This window comes from Miniopterus natalensis, chromosome 2, assembly GCF_054644295.1.
Source record: "Miniopterus natalensis isolate mMinNat1 chromosome 2, mMinNat1.hap1, whole genome shotgun sequence".
NCBI lineage: Eukaryota > Metazoa > Chordata > Mammalia > Chiroptera > Miniopteridae > Miniopterus > Miniopterus natalensis.
Genome location: NC_142082.1, coordinates 142,255,027 through 142,269,956, shown reverse-complemented (window position 1 = coordinate 142,269,956; position 14,930 = coordinate 142,255,027).

Genomic DNA, 14,930 nt, shown 5'->3' with positions numbered 1-14,930 from the left:
TTAAAATAGATTTCATTTTCAAAATTGAGCTATCAGCTCTTAAAGTGTTTATACATATTTTTGGGATGCCCTGAATTTCTGTAAAGGGCCAGTTCTTAAATATTTTAGGCTCTGTGGATCACATACAGTCTTTGTTGCTTCTCCCCCCCTCCTTCCTCTTTTCATTTTTTTTTCTAACCTTTATAATTCTTAAAAAATATAAAAACTATTTTAGCTTGTGAACTATACAAAACAGGTCATGGGCCAGATTTGGCCCATAGACTATAGGTTGCCAACTCCTGCACTAAACCACTAAAAGCAGATTTTTATTAAAATGAGTTCAGCCACATTAAGTCATTAATTGCTGATTGGAACCTGATGATTTAGAATGAATATTACTATTGCCACTTTAGAGTTTGGAAATTGAAGCAAAGAGAGGTTAGTTAGTGATTTACCTAAGATAATGCACTCTGTGTAGTAGACCTCAGACCTGCTACTCTTGTATCATGTTTGTTTTAAGTTGGTCCTAAAATATTCTATCTTTGTAAATAAATGGGGAAAGTAGAGTAAAAGGAACTAAGAGTTTTAGTTATTGTAATTGTCAGAAACATTATGAACATGTTCCAGATTCTAACATAAAAGGAATACCCGTGATCTAGGCCCATTGGATAAGAGGATTGTGTGGAACATTGGGTTGTGTTAAAGCATGTTGGAATAAATATGTGTAATGCCTTCCCAAGAAGTGAGAAAAGGTCAACAATCTCACCCAGGCTATAGCCTTATGGGAACTGACCTCATCTAGAAAGCAAACTGTTATTTTCAGTTATTTAAATATGATGGAAGTTCGTGATAACCGAGCTCTGGCAGTTGGTTCTAAATAGTGTTCCACAGATTCTTCATCCTGACTGGAGTCCCAGATGTGCTCAGTTTATCTCCTTTCACTGGAAGATTTTTTGTTTTTTTTTCCACAGGGAGATTTTTTTTCTTCATTAAATTTACTAGATAAGTGTAGAATTGTGTTTCAGGATTGCTCGATTGATTTTGTTTTTTTAAGCATTAGACAATGCCAGGATCTGGTAAACCTGAGTTATTTATTTATTTATTTAAATCCTCACCCAAGGATATTTTCCTGAGGATATTTTTTCCCATTGCTTTTCAGAGAGAGTGGAAGGGGGGAAGGGGGGGAGAGAGAGAGAGAGAGAGAGAGAGAGAGAGAGAGAGAGAGAGAGAGAGAGAGAGAAAGACATCGATTGGCTGCCTCCCACATGCACCATGACCCGGGGCAGAGATCAAGCCTGCAACCAAGGTACGTGCTCTAGACTGGAATCGAACCTGAGTCCCTTCAGTCCTCAGGCCGACGTTCTAGCCACTGAACCAAACCAGCCAGGGCAACCTGAGTTTTTTTAATAGAAGTCGAATAGAATTAGAACTAAAGACTCCAATTAGTTCCTAGCAGAGTTGGAAGCCAGGGCTTTAGTTTCAGCACTCTTGTAATTATAAATTAGCACTCGAAGGTTGACCATATTTCTTTATCTTGATTTCTGTTAGGTAGTTCACTTTTTGGACAGCTAAACTAGATAGAAAAGATAGTCTTTCACAAGTAGCTTTTATCCTGTTGGAGGTAACCCCACACATATAAGACTTGATACTTTATATTTATCCTCTTATTCTGTCTTCTGCTTGAGGCTCTTGATCAAGGCAAAGCTCTTTAAACTCAAGCTGGAACAAGTCCAAATCCTTAAATTCCACTGTCCTTACAAGGCCTTTGCCTTCAAACAAGTCAGATAATGTTGGAACATCCCCATTGCGAGTCAGCCAACCAAACAACATTTCTGTGTATTTTTTGCTGTAACCCAGGGGTGTACCTGAGTTGCAGGGTAGATCCCCCGCCCGGTCAGGGCCCGTGAGGGAGGCACTTAGGGATTTGCATCTAATGAATTCAATGTGGCAGAATAGGTCATAAAAAGACATTCTTTCTGTCTCTCTTGGGTCATTTGTTCTGGTAGAAGCCAGCTACCGTATCATGATACTCAGGAAGATTTATGGAGAGGTCCATATGGCCTCTAGCCAATGAGTGCGCCAATTAGGAAGCAGATTCTCCAGCCCTAATCATGCCTTCAGGCGACCAGCCCCAGCCAACATCTTGACTGCAACCTCCTGAGAGACCTTGATCCAGAACCAGTCAGCTAGGCTGCTACTGAACTCCTGACCCACAGAAATTGTGATAATATATGTGTTATTTTAAGCCACTAAATTTGGAAAATTTGTTATGCAGCAATAGATAGCTCATATATCATCATGTAACATTTAATAATATTGATAAACTTTTTATCGTTTTGTAAGACTATCCATCTTATAGTTCAACATGGCTTAGTTCTCCTAAATGCATACTTTTTGTAGTTATTTCTTTGAACTGTCTTGGCCTGAGAGATATTCATTCAAGTCATTATTAGCATTTTCCTATTTCTCCAATCTTCTGTAGCTACTGCTTTACAAAATATGTTGCTGTATTATTTGTTGCATAGATATGACTATTGTATCTTCATAATGAATTGTAGCTTTGAGCACTATAGTGTCCTTGTTTGTCTCATGTAATACTTTTTGCTTGATTGTTACCTTATCTGATATTAAGATTACAACCCTTTGCTTTTTTAAATTTACATTTGCCCAGTACATATTTGTTCATTCTTTTGTTTCTGTCTCTCTCATATGCAGCACAGAGTGGGGTTTTATTCTGTGAGTCAATCTGAAAATCTTTTTTTAATAAGTGATTTAAGCATATATATGCGTGTGTATATAAATATATGTGAGTACATACACACATTCATACAACTGCTATGTTTGATCTCAATTATGTCATGTTTATATGTACAAAACAATACCTGCTCTTCCAGTAAATTGCATGTTCAGTTTCCTTGGCTCTTTGTGGGGTGTGTGTGTGTGTGTGTGTGTGTGAATTTCTCTTAATATTTAGGGAAATTTATATTTTTGTTCTAATGATTTCCTCTTTTACCAATACTTACATAATACCTTGGTGCTCCTTTTCTTCACACATTGACTATTAGTTTCCTACTTGGGGAAATAATGAAAGGACTTGAAAACACCTCCTCTCTCTTCTGTGCCCACCACCATCCAATTTTAGTTAATGTGTGTATATAAACTCCTTAATTATTTATTCTTGTCCTTCTAAATATATTTTGGTTTATTATATTCAATTTGTTGGCTTTAAATCACATCCTTGAATTCCCACATTTTACCTGTTGGACACTCAGTGAGCTATTCCACTTTTTTCTCTCTCCCCTTCTCTCATTTTTTTTAGTTATTACTACATTGTTAGAGCATATAACATTGCATACTATTCTTAATCCCACTTTTGTTTTAGTCTTAGGCATATAGCTAAATATATTCAGTGTGCGCCACCAGTCTCTTTGCTGAAGTTTTCTCAGTCCTCTCTTACTTGGGTGCAGTTTATCCTCAGGACTGATGAGTATAATAGTCCCAGGTGTTTATTATAGTGAAGACTTTTCTATAGCCTTGCCACTTATAGAACAGTTTGTCTGAAAATTCCTTGGTGCACATTTTTTCCTTGATTATATTGTAGATGTTGCTTTACTATTTTCTGGCTTTGAATGTTGCATTGAACTCTGATGCCAGACTGGTTTGCTTTCCTTAGAAAGTGACTTGGTCTTTCTGCCAACCACAGGTAACTTTTTTCTCTGTATTAAAGCATAATAATTTTCTACAATAAATCTAAGCAATGGCCAATCCTGTTGGTATATGGGACCTATTTAACTTGGTATATGGTATGCCCTTTCTATATGTATAGATTCAGGTCTTCTCATCCATAGCCAACCCATCCCCAAGAAAAGTGTGATTGAATTTTAGTTGTAAATATTAATTGTATTATTTGACTTCTTCTTAAAGGCATCTGGAATTATGTATATTGTTTGTCTGATTTCTATATTACTTTCTCTTTCTTTGATCTCTTTAATATCTTATGTCTTTCATTTTTCTTGGCTTTTCTTATTTCCATCCTCTATGTTCTATATGGTACAGAGGTCCTAGCTATTTTTTGTTTTGTTTTGTTTTGTTTTAGGTCGCTTTCCCTGGGACACAGACTCTGAGTCAGAGATTGCTGTGCACAAAGTTTACTGGAGAGGGCGCTTGGGATGAGCAATTCTGACAACATGAAGGAAGGAGGATTGGACAGAAGGAGATGCTGAACTGCAATTCTGGTAATTCCAGTGGTGTGCTGGTAAATGTTTAACAACCAATTCTCAAGGGAGAAATGAAAGCCCTGATTTGTAACATTTTCCAGCATGTAAATACTTCCATCATGACCAATTTTTTTTTTAAATCCTCACCCAAGGACATGTTGTTTTATTGATTTTTAGAGAGAGAGGGAGGGAGAAACATCTGTGTGAGAGAGAAACATCAATTGGTTGCCTCCCACACAAGCCCTGACTGGGGATCAAAGCTGCAACCTAGGTATGTCCCCTGACTGAGAATCAAACCCGCAACTTTTTGGTGTACAGGATGACACTTCAGCCAATTAAGCCACGCAGCCAGAGCATCATGGCCAATTTTAAGCTACCAACATGACATCTCTGACGTGGATCTAGGGAGAATGTATAGTAGCACCCATGCAGAAACATAGACATATCGCCAAGAGCATAGATAATAGTAAATGAAGTAAAATAATTAGGAAGTAATGACTATTGAGCATTTATTACCTTGGTTTTGAATATAATTTATTTAATTTTGATTTTATATAATTTAAGTTTTAGTAATGGCTATATTATAATGACCTGCTTGTAGCATTCCTAAAAATGTTAACAGTTGGCTCTAACAGGTCAGCAGAAGCCAGCTCCAGAACACCACTGACCATAATCAGTCACAACAAAGGCCTCAGCCCATCCCATAAGTAGCTTTGAAGTCGGACTGGTCCTTTAGAGTTGTCCCACCTTGAGGCAGGTGCCTCTGTATTTTGACATGGACCAGTCATTGGATGCAGGTGAAACTTGGGAAGAGGGTTTGACCTTGTGAGAGGGAGTTTTCTTTAGCTAAAGGAAATTCCCAGAGGAGGACCCAGAAAGTTGTTTCAGTCCTGAAGCGGATATCTGGGAAGCACACTGCAGGATCCACTACTGTATCTGGTAAGTTCAGTCTTGGTTTCTACTTTGGGACAGCATTTTTTCTGGACTGTTTTTACCTGTCAAAACTTGTGATTATTTCTGTGTGTGTTTTGTTTCTTGTAATAACTTTGCGTGGCTACTGAATTTTTGTTGTGATTCATGTTTGAATATGTTGGATTTTTCTGGGTCAGCTTTTAACTGATGGATCTTTTGGAAAGAATGGAGACAGTTTTTAAGAGCCCTTCCTGGTTTTTCAGCTCAAGTGCTCCCTCTTCTGTTGCTATATTGAAGAGCAGTTTTCTCTCTTTCTTTCTCTCCCTCTCTCCCCCTCCCTCCCCCCTTCCCTCCCTCCCTCCCTCCCTCCCTCCCTCCCTCCCTTCCTTCCTTCCTTCCTTCCTTCCTTCCCTTCCTTCCTTCCTTCCTTCCTTCCTTCCTTCCTTCCTTCCTTCCTTCCTTCCTTCCTTCCTTCCTTCTTCCTTTCTTTCTTTTTAAATATATCTTTATTGATTTCAGAGAGAGGAAGGGAGAAGAAGAGATAGAAACATCAATGATGAGAGAGTCATTGATCGGCTGCCTCCTGCACACCCCCGACTGGGGATCAAGCCGCAACCTGGGCATGTTCCCTGACTGGAAATCAAACTGGTGACCTCTTGGTTCCTGGGTCGACACTCAACCACTGAGCAACACTGGCCAGGCATCTCTAAGAGTATTTTCAAAGAGGATCTTTAAGATAACCTGCTGAGACCTTGAAGGTCTGAGAATATATTGTACCCTCACATTTAAATGATAGTTTAGCTCAATACAGAATTTGATTCAAAGTATCTGTTTTCAGTATTTTGAAATTAAATCTTTATTGTTTTCCTACTTCTAATGTTGCTCTTGAGAAGTCTCACATCATTCTGATTCATGTCTTTGTGGTGAGCTACTCTTCTTAGAAGCTTTTTTTGTCTCTTAAGATGCTTTAAAAAAATTTTTTTTTAAATTTATCTTTATTGTTGAAAGTATTACAGGTGTCTCATTCCCCCCCCCCACTGACCCCCTCCATCTCACTCCTACCCCATCCCCAGGCCTTCACCTCGTTATTAACTGTGTCCATGGGTTATGCATATAACTTCTTTGATTAATCTCTTCCCACCCTCCACCCCTCCTTCCCTCTTTCCTCTGAAATATGATTGTCTGTTGCCTGCGTCAGTGTCTCTGGATCTATTTAGTCCATAAGATTCTTTTGTTCATTAGCTTCTTCTTGAAGAAAACCCTTCAACATTTCCTGTAGTGCTGGTCTGGTGGTGATGAACTCCTTTAGCTTTTTCCTATCTGCGAAGCTCTTTATCTGATCTTCAATTCTAAATGATAGCTTTGTTGGGTAGAGCAATCTTGGTTGTAGTTCCACATTTTTCATCACTTTGAATATTTCTTGCCACTCCCTTCTGGCCTGCAAAGTTTCTGTTGAGAAATCAGCTGACAGTCGTATGGGTTCTGCCTTTTAGGTAACTAACTGCTTTTACGTTGCTGCTTTTAAGATTCTCTCTTTGTCTTTAACCTTTGGCATTTTAATTATAATGTGTCTTCTGTGAGCCTCTTTGTGTTCCTTTTGTTTTTTGGGGGTTTTTTTTTGTGTGTGTGTTTTCTTTTGTTAATATATCTTTATTGATTTCAGAGAGAGAGGAAAGGAGAGGGAGATAGAGATAGAAACATCAATGATGAGAGAGTCATTGATCAAGCCCACAACCTGGGCATGTGCCCTGACTGGGAATCGAACCCCGATCGCCTGGATCCCAGGTCGATGCTCAACCGCTGAGCCACGCCCGGCCGGGCTGGGTTCCTTTTGTTTGGGACTCTCTGTGCTTCCTGGACTTGTAAGTCTATTTCTTTCCCCAGGTAGGGAAAGTTTTCTGTAATTATTTTTTCAAATAGGTTTTCAATTTCTTGCTTTCTTCTCCTTCTGGCACCCCAATAATACAAATGTTCGGCCACTTGAAGTTGTCCCAGAGGCTCCTTATACTATCTTCATATTTCTGGATTCTTTTTTCTTTTTGCTCTTCTAGTTGGGTGTTTTTTGTTTCTTCATGTTCCAAATTGCTGATTTGATTCTCAGCATCCTCTACTGTTGATTCCCTGTAAATTACTCCTTTCAGTTCATGTAGCCTTCATTTCAAATTGGTACTTTATTATGTCATCGATTTTCTCAGTTGTTTTTGTAATACTCTTACTAATATGCTTGAGCATCCTTATAAACAAAATTCTGAACTCTGTATCTGTTAGCTTGCTTGGATCTATTTTATTCAGTTCCTCTTCTAGAGATTTCTTCTGTTCTTTCCTTTGTGACATGTTTCTTTGCCTCCACATTTTGGCTGCTTCCAGATGTTTGTTTCTATGTATTAGGTAGAGCTGCTATGTCTCCTAGAATTTGTAGAGTGGCTTTGTGTAGTAGGTGTCCTGTAGGGTCCAGTGGCTCAGCCTCCCCAGTCACCTGAGCTGGGCCTTCTAGGTGCTCCCGTGTGGGCTGTGTGCACTGTCCTGTAGTAGTTGAGCCTTGGTTGCTGTTAGTGTCCCTGGGAGGAATTGACCCCCAGGCAAATCAGCTGTGAGGACCAGCTGCAACTACAGTCAAAGAGCTGCTGTGCTGGAGACACCCCTATGGAGCAGGATTTACTTCAGTGGAGCTTTGGTGTTCACCAAGTATACGCACCTTGAGTGTGTCACTCGTGGATGTGGTAGGGTTGTAATCCAGCGTGGTCGAGTCTGAGCACCAGGTGCACTGTCTCTGGGGCCTCCCGGGAGGTGCAAAGTCAGCCTCTGCCAGTGCCTTGCCCAGGGCCACCCAGCATGAGCTACACAGCAAACTGTAGATGGCTGCTACTTGTGCTGGGCTTGGAGGTGTCCAGGAGAGGCCAAGCTATGAGCCAATTCAGGCTGCCGCTAGTGCCAGGCCTGGGGCCACTTATCAAGCCCTATGGGGCATGCTGCTGCTTGTTTGAGAGATTTTAGGAAAGTCCTAAGCATGAGGCTCAAGAGGCCACTTGCATAGAAAAGCCCCTGGAAATGGCCTGGATGAGCTGCAGGTGGGGAGGGGTGGGGCCTCGGGAATCACGGGGCGGGGCCAAAGGTGTGAGTCAGGTGCTGGCCATTCAAATATGGCGGCTGCCTGCCAGCTGTGTGCGGGGAGGACTTGCCAAAGGAGCAACGGCCTCTGCCACCCCTTCTGCCTGGGAGGAAGCCGCCCCTCCACCTCTTGCCCCGACTTCAGGCAGGTTAGTTCCTCCCCAAGTGTCCCAGGTCCTTTCAAGCTGCTGCCCGGCGCTGGGCTCAGAGGGAGCGTCTGAGTGAGTCCGTGCCGGGCCCTTTGAGAGGAGCTGCTGGGGCTCCCGCAGCCTCCGTGACCCTCAGCCACAGTCCCCGCTGGTTTCACAGCCTGAAGTGTGGGGTCGTCTCTTCCTGGCCCTGGAGCCCTGGGCTGGGGGCCTGCTGTGGGGCTGGGACCCCTCACTCCCCCGGGAAACCTCCACCGCTGAGATGTCCCTCCCGGCTTTAAACCGCGGCACCGGGTGTGGGCCTGCGGCCGCGTCTCCAGGATTCAGCCCCGATCCGCCCGCATCTCCGCCCCTCCTCCCTGTCTTGGTGCTTCTTTAGTTCCCTGGTTGTAGGGCTTCTGTTCAGCAAGATCTCAGGAGGTTCTGAGTGATGGTGGTTCTGTATTTTAGTTGTAATTTTGATGTGGTTGCGGGAGGCGGGGGAACAGCTGCTGCCTACGCCGCTGTCGTTTCCTCCTTCTTAGAAACTTTTTAGAATTTTCTTTGCCTTTGCATTTCTTAAATTCTATTAAAATATTACTAAGTATTTATTTTTACATATCAACCCTATATATCACCCCATATGCCCTTTCAGTATCATTTTTCCTTTAGAATTTCTCACTTGTTTTTTTCTTATATCGTCTTTCTCTATTATTTCTCTCCTATTAGAACTCCTATTATATAAATGGTATTATTTCGATGTCTAGCCTCCATATTTCTTCATTCTTATATTTTCCATCTCTTATTTCTTCTCAATATCTTCTGGAAGTTTCTTGACCTGGTCTTGGGCTATGTCCATTTTGGTCTTTATATCATCTAGTAAGTTTATTTCAACTGTGTTTTGAATATTCAGTAATCCTACTTGGTTCTTTATAATTGTTTCTGCTTCATTATCAATATCCTGTTTAGTGACATTTATATAGTTTGTATTCTATTAATTCTTGTCATCTATAATAGGTTATTCAGTTTGCTGCCTTTGTAACTGTCTAGTTATTTTTTCCCTATGAGATATTTTCCCCCAGGGTTATCCGTTATCTTGGTGGGTAATGAATGGAGAAGAGGGTAGTGGATCGAAGCCTAGGCCTTAGCTGTGCCACTCCTGATAGTGGAGGGTCTAACTGCTGATACCCTCACGTGTGCACTCTCATCAGAAGGCCTTGCCCCTCAGTGAACCTCTCTATACCTTACCTTAGGCTTTGTTCTTGAAAAATGTATTTGTCTAGCTCTCTGGGAGAAAAGAAGGCCTATAGGAGGAAATCCTGAGATGTTTGTTGGTTAAGCCAGTGCTTATTGTGTTTTGTTTTGCTTTTAATATGTCTTTATTGATTTCAGAGAGAGGAAGGGAGAGGAAGAGAGAGAGTCATTGACTGGCTGCCTCCTGCACGCCTCCCACTGGGGATCGAACCCAAAACTGAGGCATGTGCCCTGACCAGGAATTGAATCGGGATCTCCTGGATCATAGGTTGATGCTCAGCTGCTGAGCCACACCGGCCTGGTAGCACTTACTGTTTTTTTATCCTGCATCCCAATAGTGTTCCCCTACAAACTTGCTTTCGGTATTGTCGGGCTGATGGGGAAGGTAGTGATCTACTGTGGCCAATATGGTGGATAGAAAAGAGCCCAACTCAAAATTTCTCCCCCAATGTGCTCTCCATGTTAGGAGCCTGGCCCTCCTCTGTCCAGGGATACTATTTCCCTTCTTTACCAAATCATAACCACCTCTGACCCTTCAGGGGTTTCTGTTGGTTTTCTTTTTTTTTAATACCCATTCGTTTCTTATTTCTAAGGCATCTTAGGGGAGGAAGACTGACACTTTGCCATCTTGTCAGGGGCCATATGATGTCCTTTTTATGACAGCCTACCCCAGTGTTTGTTGAAGCTTTGTGTTTCTAGTAATATAGAGCAGAAGATACTTTTTCTTGAGTGGTCATGGTAGTATTCTGGAAATGAAGATGTTTAACCTGAAGAACCATAGGCAGAATGTAAAAGCAAAGGACAGACAAAGCAATGTATATATGTGAAAGAAAGCAAAATAGTCATTGTAATGAAACATATTGAAATTTACTTTCAGCATGCTTGTGTTTAATTTTACAGTCACTTGGGACTCTTCTTAAGCCTGGAAACAAGACAAGAAAATTAATCTTATTATAAATTTCTCTTAAACACATCTGTGAGAATAAGAATTAGGGAAAATAAGAATGCCTTCAGTGCGCACAAAGTTAAACTAGTAAAACTGACGTGTTTTTCGTACTTATAAGTCACCTTAACAAGGCAGAATGTCTCCCAGGACCAAAATCAGGAAGAGCAGGGCTTCGCAATAGCTTATTATTTATTAGATAGTATTCTTATACATAAAGTTAGAGCATGGCCTAAATACAGGGTGGAGCAAAAGTAGATTTACAGTTGTTCATATGAAAAATAACACAGTAATTAATAAATAATAATACAAGAATAAACTCTATGTTTCATGTACTCATAACTGTTAACCTACTTTTGCCCTAACCTGTATTGGCAATGGTTATTTCTGGGCATAGACTTGTCTGTATTTTCTAAATTTTTGTAATGAACAAGCATTACTTTTGTTATTGGAAAAAGAATAAATATTATGTTAATAGGAATTTCACAGGGAAATTATGTAAATATACAAACTTGTGCAAGGATATTTGCTATATTATGATTTGTAATGTTGAGAAATATCCAAATTTTTATCAGTAGGAGAACAGTTCAATAAATTATGATAGATATATACAATGAGTATCATGTAACCAGTAGAAATGATGATGTAAGTCTATATGAACATAGGAACACAAAGCAGGTAACGTCCAATATGAGCCCATTTTTGCAAACAAAAGGTACACAGAAATGTTTTGAAAAACATGCAAGAAGTTTCTGCCCCATCCTAACAAGTAAAAAGTTGAACAATCTGAAAAACCAACAACTCTTTTTAGATCCTTCAGAGAAGCGAGGTCACAGGGAAAACCATTTCCCCCAAAACTGAAGAGACAGACAGGCAATACAGAGAGTCACAACTTACTGGAACAGAAACCCTTGTGCAGAAACTTCTGCAGGAACCAGTGCCTGGTAGAAAACCTAAATTGTAATTGATGAATTGCTGGAGGCTCAGTGTGGACAAGTTTGAGAGTTAAAAACTTCAAGGGGATCTAGTCAAAGGGACCTCCAGAAACTTTACCAGGTCCTCAAAGTGAAAATCAGAGAAAAATCTCATGTTTCCCTCAGAGGAAGGGGAATAGTAATCGTTTTGAAATATACCAGTGCCTTTGTTAAGCAAATTTAACAAAGTGTGCCCTCAAGGGAAACTATTTTACCAGAGCCTAACCTGCTGGGGTTTTGTCAGGGCCTAATCTACTTGGAAGAAGGGAAATACCCAACTCCACTTGGCTCCAGCCTTCCACATGGTGAAAGGGACATACCCAATTCCAGCTCCCTCTAGCCATCCATCTCACCTAAGGTATGGGGTGTTGGGGAGGGGGAGCAGTGGTGTTGAGAAGCACTGGTAAAACTCACAGTCCAGAGGCTTTCCAAATAACTGAGACTTAATCATAGGACTATAAAATCTTTCTCCTCCCCCCATACCTTTCCGCAACACCACTAAAAGTCTCTTTGCCAGAGCTCCTTTCACCTAGTACATCATGTCTCGATTTTTTAAAAAATGAGAAGGCATTCTAAAAGGCAAAACACAGTTTTAAGAGACTGAATGAGCATCACAAGAACCAGGGTCAGATATGGTGGGGATGCTGGAATGATCAGACTGGGAATTTAAAACAGCTATAATTAATATGCTAAGGACTGTGATGGAAAAAAGTAGCATGCAGGAACAGTTGGATAATGTAAGCAGAGAGATAGGTATTCTAAGAGAATAAAAAAGAAATGCTGGAGATCAAAAACACTAACAGAAATAAAGAATGCCATCAATGGCCTCATTAGTAGACTGGACATGACTGAGAAAAGAATCTCTGAGCTTGAGGATATGACAATAGAAACTTCCAAAACTGAAAAGCAAAGAGAAAAAAGACTGAAAACAAAAACCAGAATATCCAAGAACTGCAGTATAACTACAAAAGGTGTAACGTAGGTGTAATGGGAACATTAGAGAAGAAAGGGACAGAAGCAATATTTGAAGCAATAATGATGGAGAATTTCTCCAAATTAAAGTCATACGCAGGACCAGGAAACGTAGAGAACACCAGGATCAGCAGGATAAATACCCATCATTTAGGCATTTCATTTAGGCATATCATATTCAAACTTCAGAAAAACCAAAAAGAAAAAAATCTTGAAACCAGAGGGAGAAAAGCACCTTACCTATAAAGGAGCAAAAATAAGAATTACGACCAACTTCTTGGAAATTATGCAAGCAAGAGAGTAGAGTATAATAGTTAAAGTCTTGAGGGAAAAACAACCAACTTAGAATTCTGTAACGTGTAAAATTATCTTTAAAAAGTGAAGGAGAAATAAAGATTTTCTCAGAAAAATAGAATTTGAGGGAATTTGTAGCCAGTAAACCTGTCTTGCAAGAAATGTTAAAAAGTTCTTTGGAGAGAAGGAAAATGGTATAGATCAGAAATTCAGACCTACATAAAGATAGGAAGAACATCAGAGAAGGAATAAATGAAGGTACAATAAAAAGTTTTATTTTTCGTATTCTTAATTGGTTTAACACAGGGGTGGGGAATCTTTTTTCTGCCAAGGGCCATTTCGCTGTTTATAACATCATTCACAGGCCATACAAAATTGTGAACTTAAAAATTAGCTATGAAAAAAGCTGCTAGATTTATTGAATTTCAAGTCCTGCCTGCGCCTGTCTTGGCAGGGCCAGACCAAATCCCCTGGAAGAGATAACAGTTTGTTCAAAATAACAGCAACAGTGTATTCAGATGTATGTTTATGTATAAGTAAAATGGATGACAGAAATGATACAAGGGATGGTAGAGAAGAATTAGGAGTATTTTATTCTTATAAAGTACTTGTACTACCCATAAAGCAGTATAACGTTGTTTAAAGTGGATGTGGATTAGTTGTAAATGTGTAGTGCAAATTCTATGGTAACACTAAAAAAAGCAGTGAAAGTAGTATAACTGCTATACTAAGAAAGGAGAGAAAATGCAATTATAAAATCTCAATTACAAAACTACAAAAGGGCCCTGCCAGTGTGGCTAAGTGGTTGAGTGTCAACCCATGAACCAAGAGGTCACTGGTTCAATTCCTGGTCAGGGCACATGCACGTGTTGCAGGCTCTATCCCCCACTGGGGGCATGCAGGAGGCAGCCAATCCATGATATTTCTCTCTCATTGATGTTTCCATCTTTCTATTCCTCTCCCTTCCTCTCTCTCTAAAACTCAATAAAAATATTTAAAATAATAATAATAATAATAATAATAATAATAATAATAATAAAGAGATGTTTCCTCACTATGAGCCAATTCCATTTAGTGTTTCTATGAATGAATCTACTCCCACTGGCATTACCGATCATATTGTCCAAGGACCTGATCCCAACCTTGAAGAAAGTCCTAAAAGAAAATGTATTACATATGAAGAATTAAGGGATAAGAACAGAGAATCATATGAAGTGACTTCAGCATATAATACTGACCCCTCAGGAGAGAATGCCCCCAAAAGAAGTCAGAGTAAACAAACATGGAGCTGCCTGGGATGAGTGAAACACTGCATCATTGGACCTACTGAAGGAGTTTCAATATCCAGATTCATCCAGGGGGTCATGAATATCTGCATGCTTTGAGCTCAGCAGCAGTCTTCATAAACACATTTAAAACTAAAACCTGGGTTTTTTTGTGGTTTGGCATATTAAAATAATGTTTAAAATACACAAATTTTAATGTTAATAGTATATGAATGTATTCAACCTTGGGAAACTATATGAATGATACTATTATACCACGATCATACACAGTTTGTGAAATTTAAGTTACAGGGCAGGATGCTCTCTTATAAAACCACTGAGGGATTGTAATGCTCTAGGATCAGTATATGTGAAAAGAAATGACATCTGCATGTTAAATTGGGGTAAGTGGGGGGGGGGGCAGCATAAGTTTTTAAGTGTTAAACTTTACATCAAAAATTTATTAAAAAGCCTTTCTCTAGTGGAAAAAAAAATCAAATTTGATGATTATAGTGGGTATTATTCTATTATATGGTGAGTATGCACTGATACCACTTGTATTAATGGAATCTAATAAAAATGCCACTGTTACCTGTATTTTCTTCTCAATCTGCTCTTTTGCTTCATTTTCCTTAGAATCCATATACTGCTAACTAAAGACTTTGATTTGCAAACAGCTCCTAATCCCATATGTAAAAACCAATACATTATACCTTAATAAAATGATACAACTTTCCTTTTCAAACAGAAATTATATGCTGAAGGTGTTAGCAGTGGTATTATCCCTGAATGGTAGGGATCAGAAAGGATTTTTTAATATTCTTTGTCATACTTTTTTTAAAAAATATATCTTTATTGATTTCAGAGAGAGGAAAGGAAAGGGA